Below are 15,236 nucleotides of genomic sequence, written 5' to 3'. Positions count from 1 at the left end.
ATTAAATTTAGAATTTGTAAGGACTCCAACTTTATGTATAACAACTTAGCAATGCAATTCCAAGATGACATGATATTTGCCCAATTCTATCTAAGTTGGTACTTGAAAGTGTTAACAAGCTCCACACTTTCCATTCACCACATTAATTAACCAAAACAAGCTCTTTGATTAACCCTAACCTTACTAACCTAATCTAAACAAGCTCTTAGAATTAGATTGAAAGATTGCATTAAACTTTATGTGACTGTTCCCATCAACACCCAATACTCCTCACAAGCTCGGGAGCGTAAGAGTGTGTGAATAAGATTTACACTAAATTCATTCAGTGGAAATCAGTTTAGTGCTTGTTACTTACTCCAATTCACAAAACAATTACAGATTTGGTAATTAGATAACTTGAATGATCTAACCCTAATTAAAATGGCCAATAAGAATCACAATTAAAATCAAACATTCAATTGAAACAAAATCAAATTCATTAGATAGAAAATTGAAAGCAAGCATCAAGTCATATGATTGAAATCACAACTAGAAGTCAAGACATAAAGTTGGAGGAATCTAGGGTTCTAGCCACTCATAACTAGAAAAATATCACAAATCTAGAAAATGAATTTAAAGTTCTTACAAAATGAAAATCAAATGTTCCCAAGTGTTTTCAAGCAACAACTGTCTTCAAAATGCTCCCCAAAATCGCCTCTAGAACTCACAAAATTGACCCCCCCCCCTTTTTTTTTCTGGAACCGGTTGCTCCTTTTTAGAAAGAAGAAAAACTGTTTTAAACCCGTGACCACGTTTACACGGCCGTGTAAACATTTACATGGCGTGTAAATGCAAAAAGTAAACTGTGAAAATTGGTCAGGCTTTCAAAGTACAATGCTCGAGAGACTTCGTTTACACGGCCCGTGTAAACATTTACATGGCCGTATAAACCTCTAAAAAGCCAAAATCTTCATTTCTTTGATATCTTCCTCCTCGATGCTCCAGAAGTCCCGAAACTTTATCCATATCTCTTATTTATCACCTCAAATAAGATCCTTCCTCCAAAAGTCCCTGAAATATCACAAAAGTGTGTGAATGGAATTGCATCATGAAAAATCCCGAAAAATATGCAAAATGCATGAGTTTAATCCTAAATGCAATGCACTTTTATGGAGTAAAACTACAAAATGGGTGCATGAAATGCACCTAACAATCAGCAAAACCTTTACCTTCCAACTAGCTTAAAAGGGTCTTTACCTAATCTTGGTTAGCAGAAACCTATCCAAGCTAAAAGACGTTTTTAATGAGATTGTATCGGTGCACCCAACCACTAAGATCAATATTTTCACTGTGAATTTTTTTTCAGCGAGAATATGGTGGTCGGAGTTAGGAGACGCAAAATATGATTTATGGTGAACAACTGAGCGTGGGTATTTTGGATGAATGTGATGAAAGTGATTGTGATAGGTACGATTTTGGTAATAACATATGTGATTGAAGGAATGGTTGAGGGGAAAAGATATGGCATTGTTAACATTGGTTCGGGTGCTACCATTGTTATACCTTTGCATCCTCTGTATGCGATCTATGTTGCCAGCAAAGCGTAAGTTAGCCATTAATGGTCTCTTTCTTTCTTTTTAATTCAATTCATGGTTCTCTTTTTCTGTTTTAAGATCAAATTGAAGGCATATATAATTTAATTTTAAGTCAAGAAACATGCACTAGGAATGTTTCTATGACCAAAACGCGAACAATGTTTTGAGCTATGAAAACAAGTTATTTACATACACAATGCAAGGTTGGAGAAACGAGGGAGGAGGGACGAAAAAGTCAGTAAAAGCATTGTATTAAGGAATAAGTGAAACCTAAAGGGTATATAATGTGAAAAATTAAGGGTCTATAGTTCAAATTTTATTTACAAATATAAAATAAACAAAAACTATATACAAACAAATATTTTCATTGATAGGGATGGAAATTGGATATGTTTATTTCATTTATGTTGCAAATTGGAGAGCATCGAAAACTTAGTTTTTAAATTGGAAAGTATTAAAAAAATAGTGTCAAAATAAAAAAAATGAAAACATAGTGTCTTTTATTCCACTTTTTTTTCCGACACGTCAACAGTGGCAACCGGATGACCTTACAAACTGGTTAACTGGTCATAATTGCAACAAATTTAAAACATAGTAATTTAATTGTAACATGAAAAAACACAGTGTCAAAATCGAAAAAAATAATAATAAAAAGCTAGTGACTTTTGTGTCATTTACCCTTTAATTTAATCATACCTAACTATCATTAATATTAATTTTGTTAATAAAATGTAAGAACCATTTAGGGGTTGTTTGTTTATCTCTTAATTGTAAAATTAAGAGGCAATGTCTTAAAAATTAAGATTAAGATTGTTTGTTTGCCTCTTATTTTTTACCTCTTCAAATTGTAAATACCTCTTAATTTTTCAGATATTAAACAAAATCTGAATTTTTAAGAAAAAGAAGTGTTCCTATTATGCCCTAGACATCGATCCTTCACCAAAACAACACATCCTCTTCTCCTCCCTCTGTGCGTTCTTCTTCCCTTCACCCCCGATTCGCTGATGACGCTGCTCCCCGACGACCGCCGCTTGAAACGTCGCCGCCACCGCCGTGTGGAACGAGACTTCGTCCTCCGTCTACGACAACAGGTTTGTTTCTTGCCTTTCCCCCAAACTCGATATTTGTTCTGTTTTTATGAATGATTTGGTTTGAAATAAACGAAATCATCTTTCTCTTCTTCATCTGAAAATCGATTTCTCTTCAAACTTGAGTTCAAATCGAAAATTTAGCTCTTTTATGTTCAAATCAGATTTTTTTTTTCTGATTTTGTGATTTTTTTTATGTTCAAGTCCGTTTTCTGTTTTTTATGCTCGATTATTATGGGTTTAAATCAGATTTTTTTTTTCTGATTTTGTGATAGTTTTGCTAAAATTAGGTTATGCTGAAATGTTGAAATCAGATTTGTCATTGAAGCTCTTAAGCACACCAACTGTTTGTGAAAAGTCCTGTGAGGTTCTATCAATATATGTTTTACAGAATGGTTTTTTAATCAAATCACAAAGTTGTGTTTGATGGGTATTAATGTTTAGATTGTATATTCTGTAATCATACCCTTGGTTGCAGTTTGATGGGTATTAATGTTTCTGAATTGAAGATAAAAAGATATTGAATGACCTGCTGCAGAAATAAGAATAAAGGACATAATGGTCTTTTCCTTGTTATTATCAAGTGGGACTAGGTTATTCTAGATTACATGAAGCATCGAGACTTTGAATGGACGGAAGAAACGAGTTCGTTGATGGTTTAAAGGTTGGGTGCAAGAAAATTTTTAAGGGGTATTTTGGTCTTCTTTTGGAATTTTATATAAAAAGGCTTTTTTTAATGTGATCCAGATAAGCATACATTTTAGTTTGTTTTCATAGCCTATTGTAAGCTTGTTTATGTAAGGGTGAAGACATGAAATAACAATGTACTTTTATATATTTATTTATTATAGGATCATACTTTCACCTCTTCCTATTAGAGCATAACATTTTGTATGATGTTTATATTTTTTTATAATTATTTAAGGATTTTGGTTCAGTTATTTTATAAATAGAAACATTGAATTCAACAAAAAATAAGACAGAATGGTAAAATGGTTATTTTTATAATTCAGCACAGGAATTCAGAGGTTCCAACCAAACAGCATGTTAAAAATTCAGATCTTAAAAATTCAGACCCTCTTAGAAATTCAGACCTCTTAAATGTTCAGATCTTAAAAATTTAAATCCTGCCAAACAGCCACTTAATTATTTTGTCCTCTATAAATATTTAAAAAAGTGGAAAGGTAACTATTAAAAAAAAATCAAATAGCTTTTAGTCTAACGGTATCAGGTTTGTCATGATTTTGTGAGATTGAAGGTTCAAATATCGTTATATATATATATATATATATATATATATATATATATATATATATATATATATATATATATATATATATAGAGAGAGAGAGAGAGAGAAAGAGAGAGAGAGAGAGAGAGAGAGAGAGGTAAGTTCAATTGAGAAAATAAAAAAGGTTGAGAATTGGGGAATCGTTCTCAGCCACTCATTTATTTTTGTCGCAAAAGCCTTTGTTGTACCAGCGGAAATGGATAAGGAATACACATATGTAACACCCGAAATCAGAAAGGCCAAGAAAGGAAATCTAACATCCCAAGTCAAAATCAAGAGCTCAGGGGGTAAAGTGTAAATAAAGAAGGAGACTCGACGAGTAAGTATTCTGACTCGCCGAGTTGGAGCGGGATTTTGGTCGCGAGTTAAGTGACCAACTCGTCGAGTCGGTAGTTGGACTCGACGAGTTGGTGCTGAAGAGAGAAAAACCCTAATCCCAGGGTTGTGCCCTATATAAAGAATGTTATGTTCCTCCTTCAGCCTCTTTACCTTCCCTTTGAGTTCCAGAAACCCCCAAAATTCGTGTGAGGCTTCATTGTTGAGGAGATTGGGGGATTAGAAGAGGAAATTGGTGGAAGGAGCTTGAGAAATTAGAAGTTAGCATCAAGGGCTTGTATAGATCTGTGATCTACATCAGTTTTGGGCACATCTCTAAGGTAAGGAGCCTTATCTTAAGCTATTTTCCTTTTTGGTTTATCCTTGGTGGTTGTTTTGGGAGTCCCTTAGCTTGTTTTGAGACCTATCTCGGATTTGGGAGTTAGATCTGGGGTTGCTGCTCCAGATCTAGACTCATGATGTCTTAGAATGTCATAAAGCTTCAGTTCTTGGGTTGTTGGTAAAGTCCCTTTGTCTAAAACCCAAGCCCTAGTGTGTTTTGGGCTTATATCTACTTGGTATCACGTAAAGTTTGCAACTTTACATGAGGGATAGCTTGTAGAAGGGTAGATCTATGGATTGGAGCCCCTGCATGGCTTGAAAAGCCTCTGAATGGATTGAGAACTGAAGATACCCGACGAGTCACATGATTGTACTCGACGAGTTGTATGAATATGTGCATGAACTCGGCGACTCAGCGAGTCTGTTGAAGATTGCCTTGGACTTGGCGAGTTTGGTCATGGAACCCTAACCTTTTCTGGTTAAGTCATGAATCGGTGAGTCGAGGGGCAACTCGGTGAGTTGAGCATGATGGGACTCGAAGATTCTTGGACTCGACGAGTCAGCGGGTTGACTTGACGAGTAGAGTCAGTCAGGAAGTTTGACTTTGACTAAGGACTTTGACTTTGACCAAGAGTTGACCAGTTGACTTCTAGGGGTATTTTGGTAATTATTGGTATTTATTGACTTCGGTTATTTTGGTGTTGACCAGTGGAGGAGTTTGTGACGGTGGTTGGAGCAGCGTGATCTTATTTCTTCAGCCGATAGGTGCAGGTGAGTCTTCTCACCATACCAATGGGTCTAAGGCACCAAGGCCGGCCCATCTTATGTTGTGTGATATGATGGTTAGCATTATGCTAGGTGGTATGCTGGTAATTCTGTGATATGGTAGTTGTCTTTATGATAATTGCATGGAAGACCATGTGGGGTAGCCCATGACACAATGGTATAAGACCCTGGGGGTAGCCACGACATCCTTACAGATTTATGTATGTGTTATGTGTAGATATTTATGTGCTGCATGATATGCTATTTGGTTATATATGGTATTTGCAGGGAAGACCCCGGGGGAAGCCTGTGACATTGGATGTAAGACCATGTGGGGTAGCCCATGGCAGTCCTAGGTAAAGACCATGTGGGGTAGCCCATGGCATTGGATGTAAGACCATGTGGGGGAAGCCCATGGCAGTCCTAGGTAAAGACCATGTGGGGTAGCCCATGGCACTATTACAGGTTTTATGTATGCAGGGCTTATGTGATATATGGTAGCTTTTATAGCTAACAGTATATATGATATGTGTGTAGCTTTTATAGCTAACAGGATATGTGATATGTGGTTTGTGTGAATGGTATGCTCTGGGAAACTCACTAAGCTTCGTGCTTACAGGTTTGTTTATGGTTTCAGGTATCATCGTTTTGGAAAGGAAGAGCTCGGGTTGATCGCAGTGCACACACCTATGATTTCCGCAATGAATGATTTTGGGATAAACTCTGATAAACGATTTGATTGACTATGATTTGATTCTTTGAATTAAATGGTATCAATGTTTTAGTTATATTAAAAACGAAAATTTTACCCCTGATTTTTGGGACGTTACAAGTTGGTATCAGAGCCTTGGTTTGAGGGATTCAAACATACTTTCAGGTGTGTCTGAACTCAGACTGAGGATCTGGAAGGTTTTTTTTAAAGGAAAATGTTTTCAAGGAAAAGTTTTCTAAGAAAAGAACGGGTGTGGTGCATGCAATCGGCCGAGCTCAAGTAAGTTTCCTCAGAATACCCACATCTATTATCTGTTATGATTTGGTTATGAATCTGAATATCGCATGCTAGTTAGGGTTGGGAGGGATGCCTTTGTATGCTATATGAGCTGACTTGCATGATAGTGCTGAGTAGACAGCGATAGATTGGCCTGATATGTGATGTTTGTAGCCTTGGGATGCTGGATGCCATGCTAGAATGAGAATGATTATTGATATTGGTAATTGCTACGTGTATGTTTTAAAATTGTATACGGTTAGGATCTCATGGCCATAGAATAATTGGTGCGGTTCGTTTCTTGTTCTATGTACAATTTGCATGCATAAGGCAGCCGTCAGCGAGGATGGATGTGGACAACTTGGGTTGTGGCACGTGGGCCGGATATTCTATGATCGTTTGTGGGTCGGAGATTACCCTAGGATGAGCCTAGGACAAGATTAGTGTCAGGAGTGTGTCTGCACGAATGTTGCTTGCTTTGTGCTTTGTGGAACTCTTTAGTGATGGGAGTCAGCTACTAAGTGGATGTGACGATATCCAGGAGGTAAATGACTGGCATCGTGAGGAGTTCCTCAGCAGCTGATGGAAGGGCGAGGTCGGGAACCTATGAAAGCCTAGGATATGCTCCAGTGAGTAGTGAGGCGGTTCGGTGTGATTAGGAGCCTAGGGGGAGACCTAGGAGGTGCTTAGGTGGATATTGTGCTGTTGTCTAGCAGACATTTAGTACATCAGGGAAGTAGGTGACTTAGAGGATTTGGGATGATTCCGGAGGAAAGTATGGATAGGTGTGGAAGGTAGTATTGGGCCCGTACTACTGAAAGCACAGGATTTATACTCGAATCGGGGAAAGTTTCGAAGAATCCAAGAAACCTGGGAAAGGAATTCGTGGTTACAAGTGGACTGTGGGGATAGCTGCAGTGCAGAATGCGGATGAGCACGCAAGGGGAAGGACCAGGGTTTGGTCCTGGCTCCGGTAGAGAGCCAGTTAGCAGAAGGACTGCCAGGATTGGGAGTTCGCATTGGACCTCTTGCATCAGGCGGCAAGGATTGATGGTGCGATCTATTGCACTTTCGGAGTTAAAGACTTTGTCTTGGGGATAGTTTGTAACTAGTTGGGAGCATAGGTTGCTCCATCTATTGCAGATCGGCCGTGGACGATTGAGCAGGTGAGTGCGTCAGGGTGCGAGACTTTGAATGTTATGATTTCTAGAGTTCGAAAGCAGGGATTAATTAGGGTCACCTTTGGAAAAGGGGACCAGCCAGGGTGCCTATAGTGGAGGATCTCGGGAGGGAGATCCAGGAGTTTGGATCAGCTTTTGAGAGGCCAAAGGGCCGGATTCGTTGTAGCACTTGCGAAAACTACGAGATGGAGCTCGTTTCAAGGGATTGGATTGCCATTGGGATCGGGAGGAAGTGTTGCATCATGTTTTCCGGATGGTCGAGGTAACTCAAGAGGAGATGGTCAGGAGTCCTCCAGATGTTTGCGGATATACTATCTTCGGTCATTTCCGGTGGTACCGGTAATTTATATTACTTGGGGAGTGTGATAGTTATACCTCGGGTCGGATTTCTACTATTGTTCGAGTTAGCAAGAGTATCAGGTGCCAGCCAACGCGCCGAGGAATCTTTAAGGAGCTTTCAGATGGACGTATCTTGCGGAGTGGATTCCACACATATCGGGATCGCTCCGAGTCATTGTCGGAGGCTATCTGGTGATCTGGGTAGCTATAGGAGTAGTAGGTTTGGCCATGTCAGCAGGGAATGCCCATAGGGGGCAAGTCCGTCATATTGTCGTTGAAGGCAGATGGGGGACAAGGAAGTCAACCACTTGACGATCAGCGAGTAGCAGTGAGGGCACCGACTCCAGTTATCTAAGAATTTTCAGTACGCGCGTGTCATTTTGGGTATGGCCTGGATTGGCTCCAGGGCTTATATGAGGGAAATTATGAGTAGGTTCCAGTAACCTTAGCTATCATGTTTGGAAAGGCTCCCGAGGTTTTCAAGGGAAGAGAGAATTGTTGCTGAAGATTTGGTTAGACCATCTGACCTTCGGTCAGCAAGAACCGAGTATAACAGTATTTAAAGCATCTAAATCCGTTGATATGGTTGGGATTCAGAGATGCTAGCGGGTTTTCAGAAGTTGTGTTGTTTTGGAAAGGGTTATTCTTGGTGTTCTAGCTTTGTTAAGCGCCGCCAGTCAGCAAATTAACCATTGGAACGAGAGAGAGGATGTGGGAATCCTTCAATTTTCATGTGCCAAGCGGACTTAGTCGAATCTAAGTGGGGGAGAATTATTCAGATATCCCAGAGAAAAGCGAGTGTGAGACATGGATGCATCTCACATTTTCCTTTTGGGGAGGAAATGCGGCCTTAGGGGCCGATTGAGTATCGGATATCGTGGGATGGGAGTTCGGGAAACTCCCCGGAAATTGGATCGCGTCCTTCTGACGTCATATTGCAGGCTTCGGGGAAGGGAACCTGGTAGTGTCCCAGTCGGTAATAGAGTTCAGTTTGGGAGAATAGACTACGTGGGTGCTAAACAGTGAGATGCGTTCGGATTGATAGGTGAGCAGTAGGGCCATGGGCAACAATTATGTGGTATGAAAGTGTTTTAAGACTATGGGGGAGGCGTAGCATTCACTGTGAGAGTGTTGTAAGACTACGGGGGAGTCGTAGCATTCACTGTGGAAGTGTTGTAAGACTACGGGGGAGCCGTAGCATTCACTGTGAAAGTGTTGTAAGACTACGGGGGAGCCATAGCATTCACTGTGAAAGTGTTGTAAGACTACGGGGGAGCCGTAGCGTTCACTAATGGACAATCAGGGTGGGAGTGTTGTCAGACTATAGGGGGCTGTAGCATTCACTAATAATCAGATGGCATGGGAAGTGTTGTAAGACTACGGGGTAGTCGTAGCATTCATGAGTTCTTTGAGCGATTGGGTCTATGGTAGATTAGTTCGCAAAGTCGTGGGAAAGCCACAACTTAGGTAGAATCAGGATCGGAGGGATTATTCATGGACGAGCCCGGATGGGTATGGGATTTCAGAATGGAAATGGTAGAGACTATTGAGTCAAGGGTTGGATCTCGAGTTGCAGGATCTTGTGGATAAGTGGCACGTGATGCAGTATGGCTACGGCTGGGTAGTCTTGGTTTTTGATCACCTGGAAACCTGGTGGTTGGACCAGATGAGAGATTGGTAGTCTCAGGGATCGGCTAAGGGTGATTGTCTATCGGACACGAAGGGGACGTCAGAAGTTATGGTGTATTATGAACCTCGAGGTAGTAGCGGGGTGTCGACTTGTTTCGGAAAGGATTCCGAATCAGGGTTCGTGCATGTTCAGTACAGGATTTTGTTTCAGTAAGATGAGATTGGTAGCATAATATGCCAAGCGTATCAAATGCAGGATACTAGGGTAATGAATGGGTGTGGTTGATGGTAGCTCAAGCCATCACAGTGTGACTCGAATTGGTTCTATCAGTAATGTAACATCCAAAAAATACGAGCCAAAAATTTCATTTTTAAAACATACACTTTGCAAAACATTATAAATAAAACATTCACCGGTCATATCATTTCATAAAAGATGTTGCGTGTCTGGAAACCATTTTATAAAACATAATAATGTCAGAGTACAAATCCCCAAGAATATCTCATAGTGCGGAATACAAAGCATGTATGTGATGTGTCGCTACCGTGCCAGCTCCTTCCCCTTCGGAGAAGAGGTACCTGAAACCAGAACTATAAACCGTAAGCACGAAGCTTAGTGAGTTCCCCCAACATACCACATACCATACAATCAAATATCCTACATATATTGTCAGGCATATCTGGGTGCCCGACCTACCCCTTCGGTCCTCTCGACCGGATACAGACTAGTCTATCTGGGAGCCGGCCTCCCCTTCGGTCCTCTCGACCGGATACTGAATAGCATATCTGGGTGCTGGTCTCCCCTTCGGTCCTCTCGACCGGATACTGGGGACTATTTCACCCCCTACTACTACCACATAACACATATCACATAATCTATCTAGCATGGATGGGCATGACTACCCCTTCGGCCCTATCGACCGGTAATCTGGGGACTATCTCCCCTACTGTCACTAGCACATAGCATCATATCATACTAGCACATAAACATATAAGGTAGTAGCAAACCTATATGAATATCACAGAGACAATCATCTAATCATACAACTCCTACTGATGGGCCGACATTGTGGCCGTAGACCCACCGCTACTGGAAGGTAACTCACCTCAAAGTAGCTGCTGATCCGCTTGGGAACTGACTGTCTTCTGTTGTTGCTGCCTCGGAAATCCTTTGGCTATAATTCCCACAAAACACTCAGTCAAAAACTGCTAAACAACTTCAGGGGACTCGCGACTCGACTCGCCGAGTCTGATGAACGACTCGCCGAGTCTGTCACATGTAAATACTATATACTCGATTTTGCTTGGATCCAGCTCATTCCATACGAAGATCTAGGTTTCTAGGGCTTGATTAACACGTAAAGTTTCCAACTTTACGTGCAAATAAACACCAATGAAGGTTTTAGGGCTCAAAATGCACTAAAAGAGTAGATCTAGGGCTTTCATGCAATATGGCTTCATAAAGGCAGTGGATCCGAGCTCCTAGAGCTCAATCATGCCTAGATCTAAAGTTTAATCAACTTATGACAGACCCTAAATCATACCCAATCCTGGAAATGGCTCAAGAAGGACTTTAATGGAGCTATAAGGGACTATAAGCATGGAAACAGAGGGAAACTAAGTTTTACCTCAAGGAAATCACTGAAATAACACCAAGATGTCTGGCCTCCTTCTTCTCTTCTTGATCTACTTCTTCTTTTCTCTTAAAATCTTCAAGAAAACACACCAAAGCACTTCAATCTCACAAGGGACAAGGGTTGGACGATATAGGGAGCTCTGAGGGTGAAGGGGGCGAGTTTGGGGTGCATAAGGTTGGTTTAAATAGGGTGCAAACCCTTGAAATTAGGGTTTCATCAGACAGCGGGGACTCGCCGAGTTGCCAACTTAAACGTGCTCCATCTCCCGTCTCTACTCGGCGAGTCGGGCCTACAACTCGCCGGGTCCAAGGCTAAAAATGCAAAACACTTAGATAAATTTTTACATACCAGGAACAAGGTGCTACAAATCGCCCCCACTTATTTTAGACTTCGTCCTCAAAGTCTGCTGCTCGATCCTGAAACAACTCGGGGTAATGCTCCATCATTTCTTCCATCGGCTCCCAAGTCCATTCCGACCCCTTTCGGTGCTGCCATTGCACCTTTACTAATTCCACCCTCTTGTTCCTCAGATCCTTCGCCTTCCGGTCGAGGATTGCGACTGGGTGCTCAATGTAATCCAGGCTTTCGTCAACTTGTATATCCTCTAGTGGCACCACCGCTGAATCATCCACTAGGCACTTCCGCAGCTGGGAGACATGGAAGGTGCTGTGGATCTGACTGAGCTCGGCTGGCAAATCCAGCCTATATGCCACCTTGCCCACCCAGGCTACAACCCTGAACAGACCAATGTATCTCGGGCCCAACTTGCCCCGCTTCCTGAATCGAATGACGCCTTTCCAAGGTGACACTTTCAGGAGAACCATATCCCCGACCTGGAACTCCAGGTCTGATCGATGCTTGTCGACGTAACTTTTCTGTCGACTCTGCGTAGTCTGAAGCCTGCTGAATTCTCTCGGTCGTCTTGAGCACCACCTCGGTGCTCCCCATGACCCTCTGGCCAACTTCACCCCAACATATCGGGGTCCTGCACCTCCGTCCGTACAACATCTCGAATGGAGGGCAGTCGATACTCGCGTGGTAGCTATTGTTGTATGAGAACTCAGCCAAGGGAAGATAGGTATCCCAACTACCACTGAAGTCTAGCACACATTCCCGCAACATATCTTCCAACGTCTGGATGGTCCGCTCGCTCTGACCATCCGTCTACGGGTGAAAGGCGGTGCTAAAGTGCAGACGAGTGCCCAACTCATCATGAAACTTCTTCCAAAACATGGAAGTGAATCGCACATCTCGGTCTGATATCACTGACACTGGCACCCCGTGCCGCGCCACTATCTCCCTGATATAGATATCGGCCAACTTTTCGGCCGAGATACTCTCCTGGATCGGAATAAAATGGGTACTCTTGGTCAATCGATCCACGATGACCCAAATCGAATCTACTCCTCGCGCAGTCTGGGGAAGCTTTGTGATAAAATCCATTGTAATATCTTCCCATTTCCACAACGGGATATCCAACGGCTGCATCTTGCCGTGCGGTCTCTGATGCTCGGCTTTGACCTTCCTGCAGGTCAAACATCGCTCGACGTACTAGGCCACATCCCGCTTCATGCAGGGCCACCAATAGTCTAGACGAAGATCCCTATACATCTTCGTCGCCCCTGGATGAATAGAGAATCGGGATTTGTGCGCCTCCTCCATCAAGATCTGGCACACGCCTCCGTGATACAGCACCCACACCCTACGATGTAGTGTCAATAATCCTCGGCTATCATAATCGAAGGAGGTGACTTGACCCACTATTCTCTCACTCTTCCGATGTTCCTCCTTCATAGCCTCCTGCTGAGCTTTCTGAATCTGCTCTAACAGTGGAGTCACCACCGTCATCCTTATACACACATCCCCGATCGGTGCCGCCTTACGGCTAAGTGAATCGGCCACCACATTGGCTTTCCCCGGGTGATAAAGGATCTCGCAATTATAATCCTTCACCACGTCCAACCACCGACGCTGCCTCATGTTCAGATTCGGCTGATCCATGAGGTACCTCAAACTCTTGTGATCCGTGAAAATGGTACATCGAACCCCGTAGAGGTAATGCCGCCAAATCTTGAGGGCGAATACCACCGCCCCCAACTCTAAATCATGCGTCGGGTAGTTCGCCTCGTGAGGCTTCAACTGCCTCGAGGCATAAGCAATGACATGTCCCCTCTACATCAATACTACGCCTAAGCCCAAGATAGACGCATCACAGTATACCACAAAATCCTCTACGCCCTCGAGCAGAGCTAAGATTGGCGCCTCGCACAATCTCTGCCTCAGAATCTCGAACGCTGCCTGCTGCTCAGGCCCCCATCGAAAGACCACGGCTTTCCTAGTCAACCGTGTCATGGGTATGGCTATCTTGGAGAAATCCTGAATGAATCTACGATAGTAGCCTGCTAATCCTAGAAAACTCCGAATCTCGGATGGAGACTTCGGAACCTCCCATCTCATCACGACCTCCACCTTAGCTGGGTCTACTAAAATACCGTTCTGGTTGACGAGGTGCCCAAGAAACTGCAGCTCGCGCAACCAAAACTCACATTTGGAGAACTTGGCGTACAAGCTCTCCCTCCTCAAGGTCTCCAAAACCTCTCTCAGATGCTCCTCGTGCTCCTCCTGCGTCTTGGAATAAACCAAGATGTCATCAATGAAAACTATCACAGACCGATCCAACATCGGTCTACACACGCGGTTCATGAGGTCCATGAACGTGGCACGAGCATTGGTGAGCCCAAACGGCATCACCACGAATTCATAATGGCCATAACGCGTCCGAAACGCGGTCTTCTGTACATCCTCCTCTCTGACCCTCATCTGATGATAACCTGAACGAAAATCGATCTGGGAGAACCAAGATGCTCCCTGCAACTGATCAAAGAGGTCATCAATCCTCGGGAGTGGGTAACGGTTCTTCACCGTTACCTTGTTCAGCTCCCGGTAATCTATACACATCCGATGCGACCCGTCCTTCTTCTTCACAAACAGGATCGGGGCTCCCCAGGGTGAACTGCTCGGTCGAATAAATCCCTGATCTAGCAGCTCCTGTAGCTGCGTAGACAACTCCTGCATCTCAGGAGGAGCCAACCGATAGGGTGCCTTGGCTATCGGAGCCGCACCAGGAACTAGGTCGATCCTGAACTCTACCTGACACTCCGGAGGTATTCCAGGAAGCTCCTCCGGGAACACATCAGTGTAGTCTCGCACCACTGGAACCTCGCTCACCGTCGCCTTACCCGTATCCCGGGTATCCATAACGTACGCGATATATCCCGCGCAACCCTGCTGAAGGTAGAGCCTAGCTCTCGCTGCTGAACATACTGCGGGTCCACGCTGTGGTCTCTCGTCGTGGATCACCAACTCTCCCCCACTTGGGGTCCTGATCCGCACTAGCTGATGTGCGCAATCTATCACCGCCCCATTAGGGCTCAGCCAATCCATGCCGATAATCACCTTGTTCCCCCGCAATGGGATGGGAACCAAATCTACCAAATAGCGCTCCTCAAATAACCTTAGAACACAATCCCTGAATACTGCTGACGCTCGCACCGATCGATCATCGATAATCTCTACCTCTAAAGGGCAATCTAACATGCCCGAAGACTCAGTAAACCTCTTGCTAAGCGCAAGGGAAACAAATGATTGGGTGGCACCCGAGTCAAACAACACCTGAACAGGGATACCGTTCACATGGAACGATCCCGTCACCACATCGGGTGCGGCGCGTGCCTCCTCGGTAGTCAGCTGAAACACCCGACTCCTCACCATTGGAGCCTCTGCCTTGACCTGCTGGCTATCTGTAATCCGCAGGGTAGCTGGAGCTAGCGCCTTAACCGACGTTGATGCTGTCAACTGGGGGCAATTGGCCTTCTTGTAGCCCCTCTGGTTGCAGTGGAAACACAACAACTTCGATGTCTGCATCACAGGTGTAGGGGCGGTACAATCCCTGTTGAAGTGCCCTAACTTGCCGCACTTGTAACAGCTGGACGAATGGATTGGAGCCCCTGCATGGCTTGAAAAGCCTCTGAATGGATTGAGAACTAAAGATACTCGGCGAGTCACATGATTGTACTCGACGAGTTGT

Source organism: Lactuca serriola, chromosome 3 (genome assembly GCF_051521515.1).
Source record: "Lactuca serriola cultivar US96UC23 chromosome 3, Lser_US96UC23_V15, whole genome shotgun sequence".
NCBI classification, from domain to species: Eukaryota; Viridiplantae; Streptophyta; class Magnoliopsida; order Asterales; family Asteraceae; genus Lactuca; species Lactuca serriola.
Note: the sequence above shows the minus strand (reverse complement) of the source record.